This window comes from Pleurodeles waltl, chromosome 1_2 (genome assembly GCF_031143425.1).
Source record: "Pleurodeles waltl isolate 20211129_DDA chromosome 1_2, aPleWal1.hap1.20221129, whole genome shotgun sequence".
Classification (NCBI taxonomy): Eukaryota; Metazoa; Chordata; class Amphibia; order Caudata; family Salamandridae; genus Pleurodeles; species Pleurodeles waltl.
The window spans coordinates 369,975,184-369,988,485 of record NC_090437.1 but is presented as its reverse complement, the minus strand read 5'-3'; positions in this window follow the sequence as shown (position 1 = coordinate 369,988,485).

Below are 13,302 nucleotides of genomic sequence, written 5' to 3'. Positions count from 1 at the left end.
GTCATCATCAGAAAAGAAATGCAAAATTAAAATGAGCATTTTGAAATGAAGGCACTGTTGTATAGCCATTTTAGCCATATTTTAGACACGCTATTTTAGCAAACTGGGCCTGCCGTTGTGCACTTTAGCTCAGATTCATTATATTCAGTATTGCTTTATTTTCTTAGCAATAGCCACATTTGCGGTGTTGTTTTATTTTCCCTATCTAATTGTTCTTTCGCCTAGGAACGCATTATATTCTAAGCAGAACATTAATTTCACTTTGTGCTTTCCTCAAGGCTGCAGTCAGATAGGATTGCTGGCAAAAGTATTACACTGTGTCTTCAACGTTCACACAAGAATACACACCCTTACGTTGGAATTTTTTTTCTAGAACATCCATAATTTTATCATAAAAACTCTTCTCTATTCCATACACATTAGAGGGAGATTCCAGACAGATGACCAAGACTGCATGCTGATTGCTGATTGCCTTGCTACAGCTGCTTGCTTAGACTACCGAATCCCTGGCCTCTATGGGGACAGTGTATCTTTAGACTGCAGGCTTCCTTGCTCAGGTCTGAGGGGGGGAACCTGAAGGGCAGATTATGAGATCTTATGATGCTGTTCTCTAACGTAGCCTAGGTAGGAGAAATATATACCACTCCTAGTGACAGTATGGTGGGACTATTTTTGTGTTTCTCTCCCCTTATCACAATCTTGCTCTTGTTGTGTTTTATCATCCTAGTTATGGCAATACATGCCATTTTATCTACGATGCAGTTACTTCAAATAAACCCAAAATGAACTATATTCTGCCTCTGTTTGTCTTTACCTGTGTGAGACCAATGTAACTGAGAGAAAGGGACGAGATCTGATCGACCACAATTCCCCTTAGGAGTCTTACTTGTAATGCGCCCAGTTGCCACAATCATCCCTGTTCTTTGGTAGAGATGAGGTGCTGCTAGTTAGCCGGAAAACCCGGATAAGGCAGATAGGCGTCACATGGTGTGGAATTGTACTTAGTAACACCACAATCTATGTGGTTCTGCAGCCCGAATCCAGTAACCTCATTAGGATAATGAGAACCTACATCGCAAGGCACCACAAGTGCTTGGTCAGGCACTCATTTTCAGGTCCTCCTCAGTATCTCTGTCTCACTAAAGGCAAAAGACCGCTCAATGCTATATACGGAGTAGTCAGTGGTATTGAGAATTTCCTCCTCAGCTAAGTAGGTAGTACCTATCTAATGCTGTAGGTTGTTCAAGCTTGAACATTAAAAGGAGCAGTCCCCAGTTGGTGTCCTTATCTCTGAACAAACACGTTTACCATTAACATTGCAAACCTACAACGGGTAGCAATTGCAGTCAATATGCGACCACCCCTTACTGCACATTTATTGGCAAATAGCCAAAAAGGCCCAGGGGGGTCAAGCCACATTTATCGTTGAGGCTCATCCAGCCTACAGAACAGAAACATTTTATTCTTGGGTCACTTTTCCAGACGTTGATGGGAACATAAATACATTTCATCACTATACACCTGCAAACATACCTGCACAATACAGAGCTCATGCACATTTAGAAATACCTTTGTCTTATCAAGACCATATTAATTACCTTGATGGCGCCCTACCACATACAATATTTCACGTTAGGTTAGGTCCTCTGAGCAATGGTGGCCCGACCTGGCCACCGCACCCTATCATGCTTTACCACACCCCAGTCTTGTCCGTGAGAGACAACGTTCAAGCTAAAACAAAATCTAAAGCTAGCATAAAACATATATATGTAACAAATGTATATATAAAATATAGAATACACTTCAATTATAAAAGCAAACAAAGGATATGTATAGAAAGTATGGCAATTAAAAACTAATAAAACTATTTAAAACAATTTGCTTAAAAATGAAGGGCTCAATCAGAGTCTAGGAGGCTTCCGAAATACTTCCATGTCCAAAGTCAATGGGATCCAGGAAGGAACCAGCAACCGTAGATGACAGATCCACCATGTCCTGGGAAATAAGTTCCAAAAAACAGATATGGTCAGATCCAGCCAACTCAGATGATGATGAAGACAAGACAGACAATAATATAACCGCCAGGTTAGAGCTACATTCTAGGAATCCAGGAGCCGAAGCATCCATATCAACTGGGAGAGATGGCTCATAGTACACATCCAGCAGCATTGGCAACCTCATGGGACAACGCTGGAGGTGGGTCCTCAAAAAACGAACATGCAGATCCATATCCAAAGATTGAGCCAATTTGCATAGCCAGACATAGGTCCAATGCACTCTCAAAAAGGCACAGCAGACAGTGGAACACAGGCTTTACACATTGCAGCCACACAAGCCTAAACAACAAAGACCAGTTCATGTTCAATTCTTGGAGCAAAGACATTCTGAAATACTGTATCATGCATTTATGATTCAGCAGGACATGTGACTGATTCATCACTACTTGGCCTCGTGGTGGAACACCTATTGTGAAGCAGAAAAAGCAAAAACAAAATAGTGATAATTAAGAGTAATACAATCAGTATTTCTCCAAAACACTGGAAACCATAGAGTAGATAAAGGATGGTATCACTCCAAATACAGTTTGGAATGTGCTTACAAAGTCAGAACCAGCAGAAGGCCTTGCAACTTGAAGGTCAAAAGTCTCTTTGCAGATGTTATAGAAAAATCCTTCTGAAAAAATAAGGTGTTCAGTCAGCTCAGCTTTTCGAAGTTCACACTAGGGATAGGGATGGAAGTCCAAACAGTAATTCCTTAACAATGTGTGTGGGGGAAAATATCGCATTGCTGCAGGAGGTTACAAACCTTGACACCGTCATCACATATGGGACACCTGGTTTCATCCCACAGTGAGCTTGGTCATTCAAAACCAAATACCTCCCATTTGAGAGTTATCGGAACAGTGGGTGAATCAAAGAGACTGGTGCGCCTTTCAAATAACATGTCAAATTTGCCAGGGACACATTACATGTGCCATGCAGCATGTCCTCTTTACAAAGCAATTAATGGCCAAACAAAGTTTCACATTTGTTTCCACTAAAAAAGGAATCGGTTTTCCCAGGCACACACTTGTAATCAAAAGGCAAAACCCAGGGCTCATGAACAAAACTATTCTCAAAAGCAGCATATCTGCCTCCTTGATAATGTTTCAAACAAGAAGTAAATTGAAATGTACGATTGGCACAGAGATAAAGCCATTAATTAACAACATGGCAGAAGGCATTTCAGCTACTAAAAAGGGTAGCTTTTCTAAAAGTTCATTGGTGTAAGTTGAATATTTTTTTGCCATAAGTCTCTCTATGCGTGTTAAATTAAATGCCAAAACAACTCTGTTGTGTCCAGATATTTTCATGGTACATAGTTTGATTTCAAAACCTGCAGTGTTCAACTCAATTGCATAATCGATCTCAACTGGTTCTGTCCGTGTTGCAACAGGGACATGTCATATTGCATGATATCGAATGCTAATGACACAATATGATTCAAAGAATAAATGCGAGTTGACAGTGTAGTTTTACCATTGTCCACAACCGCCAATGCTTTTTCTAAATTTTCTCTATCAATCTGTCTTATTTGTTCAGCAGCATCTTGCTGGGAAATTTTTCAAATCTCATTACATTTGGCATATAGAAAGCATTTTTGACGTGGTGTTCTAGGACCTAACCTAACAAGAAATCTTCTAAATCCATGTCATCAGAAAGGAGAGATAGGTGTTCCTTAACATGGAATATTGTAACCATTGCTGGCACAATTTCCCTACACTATCAGTGGTAATTACCCCTGAACGGTGTGACTTCAAGTTCTGGGGGATCAGGTCTGCTAGCTTTACAACCCAAAGTGGAGTTTAAAAAACGTGCACGACAACCATTAGTGTTGACTTGCCACATCAACCACTCATTCTGATCTGAAATTTAAGAAGTATATGTGTCATTCTGTATCATATAATTAAAGTGCTCTTCTGTATAGTTTCCTAAACGTTGCAATTATCAAAACATGCAATTTAGGGAATGCTAGGTATAATAATCTCTTTAATTTCAGCCAGACCCATGTAGTTGTTTGCTGCACTGTTTTAATCAGGAACCAAAAAAATGTTCTAGGTAATAGACAGGCTCTAAACAAAGCATCTGTGCCTCGTGTTTGCCAATGGAGTTCTCACCAGATTTATTTTAAATCATTATTATTTTTCCAATACTCATAGCCCTGTAGGATCAGCATGGATATAAATGAGTCTGAATAAATAAATTTAGTTTGGGTCAGCATGTTTTTCTTCACTGGGGAGGGAGTAAGTTTATAATAATAGGAAGTCACGTCTAAGCGATTGTGTCCTGAGAACAATGTAAACCTTCTGATGTATGTTCTAGAACTATCTACTGGTGGTGTCAGGTAATGTTCCCATTGTGTGTAATTGAAAACTGCACAGGGAGACCTAGCTCTGTGTAAAAAATAATGAGCATAATGATGATAACAAAACACTTCACTATAATTAGCAGAATTCAATTGCAAAATCTTCAGTTTCAAATACAGAGTAGCTTTCCTAATTGGAGAGCATACTTCCCACTGTGGTCACACCCCATTCATTGGTGATTACACCTGGAACAATTATGTTGTCCATAGAAATCTTGAAAACATGATTTCTGTAAAGTTTCTATAGGACCAAAAACATCAAACAGGACCTTATCCCACACAATTCCATCAGAGACATGAAATGCAGGAGTGTTCACTAGGGCAACCAGCAAATGGAGGCAATATAACAGTTCTTGTACCTTGAATGCCTAGGACTGGCATCTGTGCTCAGTATGATGGGCTTAATTCCTTCTTATCGATTATCTTCTCTCGGAGTAGATCCCAAACCTTTGGAATCCAGCCAGAAGATATCGATTGCTCCTACACTTCAACAGTGGCTGAATGTTTGGTAATTCTATTTGAGGGTCATTCAAGTCAAGTAATTCATGTAAGACAGAAAATTGTTCATTTGTGTCAAGAGGCATGTCTGCCACCACTATGCCAAGATAAGATCTGAGACATACACCTGAATGCTTAAAAGGACCTCTCGTAGGGTGTACGGCCTCCCAATGATCTTCTAGGTGGATTATTTAAAGCTCTCTGGACACCATAGAAGTGATGGATCCAACTATGACCTAAACCTAAAACTGTAGCTGTTAAGGACTGCTTTAAGTGACAGTCATTACTTTCCACTCTTGAGTTTCCCTCAGAAAGATAGGGAGAGGAGTAATGCACAGGAACACCCAAGGTTCCCACAGTATCCCCATAGGTCTTGAAGGCAAACGGAGGTCCCTGGTCCAAATGTTGCTGCTGCATATGTCCACACAAAGACTTGCAAATCTTTAATAACTGATTGCTGTGGTCACACCCATGGGAATCTAGAACATGACTCTACAGCTATTCGAATTAATTTAAATACATGATCAGAATCATTTAAAGGTCTGCAATAATCTAAGTACAAACATTTGAAACTAAGAGGGGTGTCTCTGGTGGCCCTGCAGTAGTGGAACTTTTAATTTGTTGACAGATGTCACAGCTGAGGACATGTTGTTTCATCTGCTTCTACAGACCATGCCACCAACAGGGTTTCTGAAGTAGGGAAACTGCTGCTGCCACACCAGCATGTGCAGATGCCAGCCCCTCATGAGTAGCTATGCTTAGCTGTAGCCTGTGATCCTGTTTGAATATCACTTGATCACCCACTCCAGGAATGTGAGCAAAAGGAATATTTTGGGCACTCAACTGATAAGAATATTTAGTTGGATATTTTTTATGTAAAGGATTGCCAATGCATGATGCAGTGTCTGCAGCCATGATGTAATCACCCACCCTCATGTAAAAGCGACCAATTGCAGCTGCTACAGCAGTCTAGTCTGCTACTTTGTGGCTTCATCAGCCAGTGAGTTCCCTGCAACGTGTGTCCCAACACGTTGATGACTCAATGTGTGAATTACATGAGCCAGTGGCAAGCGGTCTTTAAGGAGTGCCACTTTTCCCCAAAGCAGTTTGTGCTATATAGTATTTCCTTTGGAGATCCATTCAGGTGCCAATAATGCAGGTTTTCATTATAGGACTGGACACAATAATACAAATCGCATACTATCAGTGTGGGGAATTCAGCATCCTTATTCTCTACTGCCAGAATCAGTGCTTTCAATTCAATTATCTGGGCTGTACAATCCCCCACCGACTGTGTAAATGCTTCTATTGCCTGGAAGTCACAATTTTCCATGTTACCACTTACAGCTGTAGAATCGTCAGAGTGTTGCGGTTTGGTGCCAATCGCAGGCTGAGCAGAACCACCAGTATAGATTATAAAATCAAATTGTTCAAGCAGCAAAATGTCACTTAGCACAGGACATTCTTGCTTGGATTGAAGGAATTCTTGAGTCTGCAAAGTTGGGTCACAGACATAGGGCCAAATTTAGATGGGTTATTCCGTCACAAGGTTGAGGGATATCCCGTCCACTGAAACCTAAATCCCATTATGTCCTGTGAGATTTAGGTTTCAGCGGACTGGATATTCATCAGTTATGACAGAGTAACCCATCTGATGAGTTATAAATCAGGCCCATAGTCTACATTAGTAGCTGTCAGGGAAGTAGTCCACTATATCCGTCTTGGATGTAAGGTTTTCCCCTTAGGAACTCTTGCGTTGGTGACAGCCAATAGGGCTGGAATAGGGATGAAAACAATTATGTGGTTCCCCTGAGCCAATGATCTTCACTTTATGACAGCCATTTGGAACTGAAGTGAATACGTTTCAGTGGATCCAAAACACATTTCGGCATTGAAATATAAGTGTGATTCATATGCAATAGGTGTCATGCCACTCACCTGGAGGACTTGTCCGCAGAGACGATATTGGTCCCAACTCTCTCCTAACACAACGCCCTACCAGGAATGATATTGATAACCTCAAATAAGGTGCTGTCCTAGGAGGGAAGGGGGGCAGGACAAAATAATAAAAGGAACAAAGACATGCGCCATCTGAGTGGTGTCCAGCTTGCTCTCCTGCTCAGGAGTCAGTTTCATGTAAAATTTAATTTACACAGGCAGCAAACTATCCAGGACTGTTCTTTTACCCCTGAGGATGTAAACAAAATCATTGGTGTGATCCTAAGGCAGAGGGCACTGTTAAGTCACTGCTTTCAGGCACTATATTTTGACAGAAAAAAAACATTTGAAATGTCCAATGTCATTTTGTATCTTTTTAGGCCTATGTTGTTCATTAAGTCCGTACTGTGTGAATTTTGAATTGCAAAAGTGAGTGACTGTTTAAATATGTGTAGTCTACAACTAAGCAATAGGAATGATCTGATTTCATGACAGGGAAAATAGGTTTATTCATAGGAGACACACAGGGTTTAATTACTCACTGGTATTCAAACTGTGAGAGAATTTCCCTCACTGGAGCTTTTGCTTCATGTTTAATAGGTTATTGTGGTTGCACCTCTGAACTTGAGTTTATAGGTATCACATTGCAGGGGAAACATTTGTCTCAACCTACATGTCTAGATGTTAGTGCTAGGGCTTGTGTAAGTGCTGATTAGGATAGTAGTATAACATCTTCTCTTTGTGGAATTTTCCTAACAAACTCAGGGAGCAAATCAACCACAGCCAAGAGAATGTCATAAGTGTATGTTAATTTATGCCAGAAAATCACTTTGATTGTGTGCCGTATGTTACTCTCAATTTAAATGTCCAATTCAAATAGTCTGTGGGGAGGAGTAACCCAACGACCTGGTGTCTCAACTTGTACAAATTTACTAGTTGCTCTCCAAACCAGAAACTCTTCATTCAGGAGAGCTATTATGACCTCTGCTGTGCTGTCTAGCAGTGTCATTGCCCATGTCTTGTTCAGCAGGACTGTTCTCAGTATGTGTGGCACATTTAACACAAATACCTGCCACTTTCTTGTTTTTAAATTAGTTTTTTTTTTTTGCGTCACTCATCATGCCTGCAATCAGACTATCCTCCTTTCTCAAAGTGTTTATCTAGTGAGTCCTGAAAGAAGGACGTACGTCAGTATACTGATACCTATCAGGCAGTTTAAGTGTATCTCAGTTACGCAAATTGCAATCCTTCTCAGTGGGCTCCCGTTGCTGAGATCCACACTTATTTATCCCAGCATTTTATAGAGGACCTGGGTGCCTGCAGCTTACTAGGTCTGGCTCACAAACTATATCAAGTTTAGGGCAGGGGCAGACCTGTATTCATTTTTAATCTGTTTTAGCGCCTCCGGCAAAACAGCTATTTATGGTGTACCATGTATTATGGTATTTACAACAGCAAAGACAGTGTCCCAGGTAGCACAATCTTCAATAGGGTGAACCGTACCAAGTGGTATGCAATAGTAAGAATCCCATATTTATTATGGGGTCCCATATGGTGAACCATTGCTTCAAGCTTATTTGTTTTTTGAGTAACCCATAACAAAATCTCCTCCTGCCTGGTGGGAACCTTACCCATAATTGCATTTGTAGTGACAGAACTAATTGCAGTCACAGCTAACTGTGGCTGCACTGCTTGAACAGCTCTGGCTGGGCAGATGTTATCGTTCGCATAACCTGAGTAAGATGTCTGTATAGTCGAACCAACCCAGTGTATAGGGTACAGAGTTCACCAGCATTTAATGGTGCTAAGTTTGAGTGAGGTGTTTAGCTAGCTAAATGGGCAAGGGTGTCCCAACCTTACTGAAAGGACTCAGTCTCGAGTGTTGTGGTGCATGTGGAGAGGCGCCTTTGAACCAATTGTGGTGTTTATGATATGTTAATGCTCCTTCTAAATGGTGGTATGGTCTGAATTGATGAGGTACTGCCATCTCAGTGTATTTATGCAAAGCTTGTGTAGTTTCATCTACTGCAGTAAAATTGATCCATGAATAGAAAACCTCACATTTATATGCTGCATGGGCTTCTACCATAAAGGGAACTTCCCCGCTCATGAGAGGGAGTCCCTTTTGTGCAACATATGCTGTGATATCATGTCTGCAATTAAATGGAATGATAACTACATTTACCATATTAAAGAATAGGATTCAGAGAGGGAACACTACAGTGTGGACATCTTTTAAAGCTTCATGCATGATAACCTACAACAAAAAATAGGGGGGTTCCTATAAGCTGAGGAGGATTAATCCATCTCCATATAAAGATGAAAAGGGGGCCATTGGGAACTTAACAACTACTCAGGTGGCCCATTAAATAAGTATCTGACTTAGAACAATGGTATCACCCTGCTAAATGGTTCATGCTAATCAAGAAGGACTGTGTATCTGGTCAACATAAACATCAGTGTGCAGGCACTTCCCACACTAGGAATGCCCTGAAGTACTGAAATATTTACTGATTACTCCTTAAGAATTTCTAGTAAAACCTTTGGGTGGTACCCAGTTTCATTTGGAAGTTGTAAAATATGCAAAGGAACACAATTTTCTCCAAATATGCATAAAGTGAGTAGCTTTTCTTGATTGCACAGGACAATACAATATAATACACCTGTTGTAGAGTTCAACCAAACCTACCCAAGGTTTAAAGGCAAGTTCAAGGCTTCTATTTAAACAATCACCAATCTGCTTATCAAAAGTAGATAGCTTTCTTGGGAAGTCCTAATTGGGTCTGGATTCTAGACTGTTTAGAACTAAAACTCCATTACTTGGGCACTTCAATGTAACAACAGAGTGCCCACTGAGATCCTTATATTCTAAATTAATTTGGGTGCTCTGGGTTGTGTTCTGTCTCATGGCTCCTACTATCTGTGTCTTGCTCGGAACGCCAAACCTCATGGCTTGGGATTCCATAGCAGAGCAGTTGGAGACATGAGGCATGGAGGCGGTGTGTTTTCCTCCCTTGTTGATTGTTCACAGTTGCCTGTTCGCTTACCACTACAAGTGCCTAATGTCTCTGTGCTCTTCATTGCAACATTGGTGATGATCACGATCTTACTCACGTCGCTTCAGGCATTGGAGCTGAGTGTGCTGTGAGCCACCTGCACTTGGCATCCTCCTGAGCTTCTCCATATTCTTTCCTCTTGTGTTTTTTTCAGGCAACTGCATCCTCCTCTCAGCTTTCTTCATTGCAGTGTTTGACCTGGAGGGGAATTTCTTTTGTGCTACATAATAGGGTGGCCTTTATTGGGGGCATGTGCTGTGGCTTGATCCGTTTTGATTGGCCCATGTCAGAGCACAGGAGCATCATGACGACTACAGTAGCTGCCATTTTGGATTGTGCCTGTCTCTGTCTTATCAAGGCAATACGTTTGATGTTCTCTGGAAACATTTTTTTTTTACTTTCATAGACTGCTGGGTCTATTGAAAAATGTATTTATTTAGTCTAATTAAAATTTTCTATAGGAGGCATTACCAGTTGTCACCTCATACTTACAGGGCCAGATGTACAAAGGATTTTCCTGGTCGCACATGGCCCATTTCACAGAATTGGGTTGTTGCGGCCCTATTTGAAATTTGGTAATCCATTACTGAATAGCAAATCGGGTTTGCGATTTGGTATTAGGAAGGGGCATTTTTAGGGTGTCCCCTCTTAATACTGAATTGCAGTGATATGTATGAATGTTTTGCAACCGAAAAGCGGTCATGAAACATTTGCATTTTAGCACCAACTTCAAGTGGGTGGTAACCTATTTGCATATGAGAAGAGGCCCCGAAGGGACCCTTTCCCTTTTGAGAATGTTTTGTAAAAATATTTCTTAACAGCAGTCAGTGGTCCCATCTTTTCATTTTTTTTTTAACGTATCCCATTTTCCTTTAGGGAAAACAGCTTGCATTTAAAAAAAAAAAAACATTGTTTTATTGAAAAGCAATAAAAAAAATGGTGGTCTGTTGACCCCAGTAGGCCACAATCCCTGTGATTTTTGCCATTCCCAATGGATTGCAAATCAAGACCTACCTCATGATTATTAATGAGATAAGTCTATTTGCAACCCACTGGGACCTGCAATTAGTGTTAAACAAACTTTTGTATATTTGTGTTTGCAATTACCAAATAGCTAATCATAAAACATTTCAGTTTGGTAATCACAAACCCTTCCCCATGTACATCTGCTCTACAGTGGAGTATTCCCAAAAAAATTTGGTTTATTTGTGAGTTGTTTTTTTCCTCTTGTTCAATCTTTTGTAAGTCACACCAGTACCATGCACGTCACCAATCCTCAACCACCCTTTTAACAATCACCTGATGAGCCCCCCATTGTTTGGAAGAAGTGGTTCATAGCACTTAAGGCATTTCTTGGTGTTACCAGAGAGGAATCACTAGCTGTTGGAACATTCTTTGGTCATGGAGGAACAGGAGATTCTTGAACATTTACCTGCACTTCCATCAGAAGAGGAAGATGATTAGACTGATGAATATGAGGTTGCTGTCAAAAACCTAGATAAACAATTCAGTAAACCTCCAAATGTGGTTAGCAGAAGATACAAGTTTTTCTTTGAGGGAACAATTAGCTACAGAAAACATGGATGTGTGCATAGTGTCATTATGAGTTTTAGCATCCATATGCAAATGTTGGAAATGGCCCTCTCTGTAGGGTCACCCCCAAACATTTTGCCTTTTTTCTCCACTATGTTTTGAATTCATTTTTGTTGGCCTTAGTACTCTTTAACACTGTTAACCAGTGCTAAAGTGCTAGTGCTTTCTCCCTAATACATGATTTGATTGGTATGTACATAACCAAGATATTTAGGGCCATATTTATACTTTTTGACGCAAAACTGCGTCGCCGCAGTTTTGCGTCAAAAATTTTACCGCCGGCTAATGCCATTTCGTTGCGCCGTGCGGGCGTCAAATTTATACTTTGACGCACAGCGGCGCAATCAACAGGTGGGAGTCACTTTTTTTACGCACATCGCGGCGTCAAGTCGTAAAGGAAAACGACGTTAACGTGGCGTAAATGACTCTGGGTCGATTTACAACACCGCAACCCGGATATGCGCCGTTTTTTTTTACGCAATAGCGTCAAAAATACCCGCGAACACTGCCCTTTCAGCAGAGGAGAGCCAAAATGGATCCCAGATGCCAATACAGACCCCAGGAAGATGACAGCAGACCAGGAACCAGCCAGGATGATCCATACAAGAACCAGGACATATATATAAAAAAAAGAAAGTGTCGCTTCAGTGCAGAGGAGCAGGAAATTCTGGTTAAAGAGGTGAAGGAACACCAGCACCAAATGTTCATCACCTCTAAGTTGCCAATCAGTAGGAGAGAGGCCATATGGCAACAAATTGTTGACAAGATCAACAGTGTGGCTGAAGTACGCAGAACAGTCACCGAGTGTAAGAAACACTGGCATGACTGCAAACGTAGGACAAAGGAAAAAATGGCCAGGAACAGGAAGGCAGCACTGCTGACTGGAGGTGGGAGTCCAGCACACCAGGAGGCCCTGGTCCACATGGAGGAGATGGTTGCAGCCATCATCCCCGAGGAGATCGTCACAGGGATTCAAGAACAGGACAGTGCAGACTACCAGGAGACAACGCATATGCAGGGTAAGTCGCATGGGGATTTTAAATACAATAATGTTGACTGTAAGCAGGGGGGGAAATACCTACTACACATTGCATGTAAGTCATCATATACATGGAGTGGCATGGGTAAAGGGGTATGGCATGGGGGCATGGCCTGCACATACAGAAGCTGGGGCACAACATAACACAACACCAACAACAGTCCCATGGGGGCATCCTGTCATGCCAACAATGGAGCAAAGGGAAAGCCTCGACTGGAGGGAAGGCCACTACGTCAAACTTACATCCTGGCACTCGTCAGCCAAAATATCTCCTACATTAACTAGGGCCCTATCATCAATCCTGTAGCCAAAACAACAACTGCAATGTAACTGCAACAACAGTTGACACTACCAACTCTGATCTCTGTGCAGCTATAGTAGCCAATGGCAGTAACCTCCCCATGGAACATACATACCTAAATTAGGGGGTGAGGATGACATCTGCAACAATCTCCTGAAACAAGACAAAGGCCCCAGTACACTCATATGTCAATGCCCATAGTTGTCACATACATCAGCCAAAGTAAACAGCAATAGGAGCAACACAGCACTAAGGACACACCCATGCTGCATATGTCAGGGTCCTTCCCGTGCCTGTCTAACAAGGCTACATCACAAATGTCATACTGCTCAGACAACAGCATTGAGGAGGGGTCACATGGAACAGGTCACTGAAATACATTGCACAGTCAGAGGACCAAATAGGACATTGATACGATAATCAGGGCAATCCAATGTAACACACATTACCCAACATCAGCAGGACACATTAAC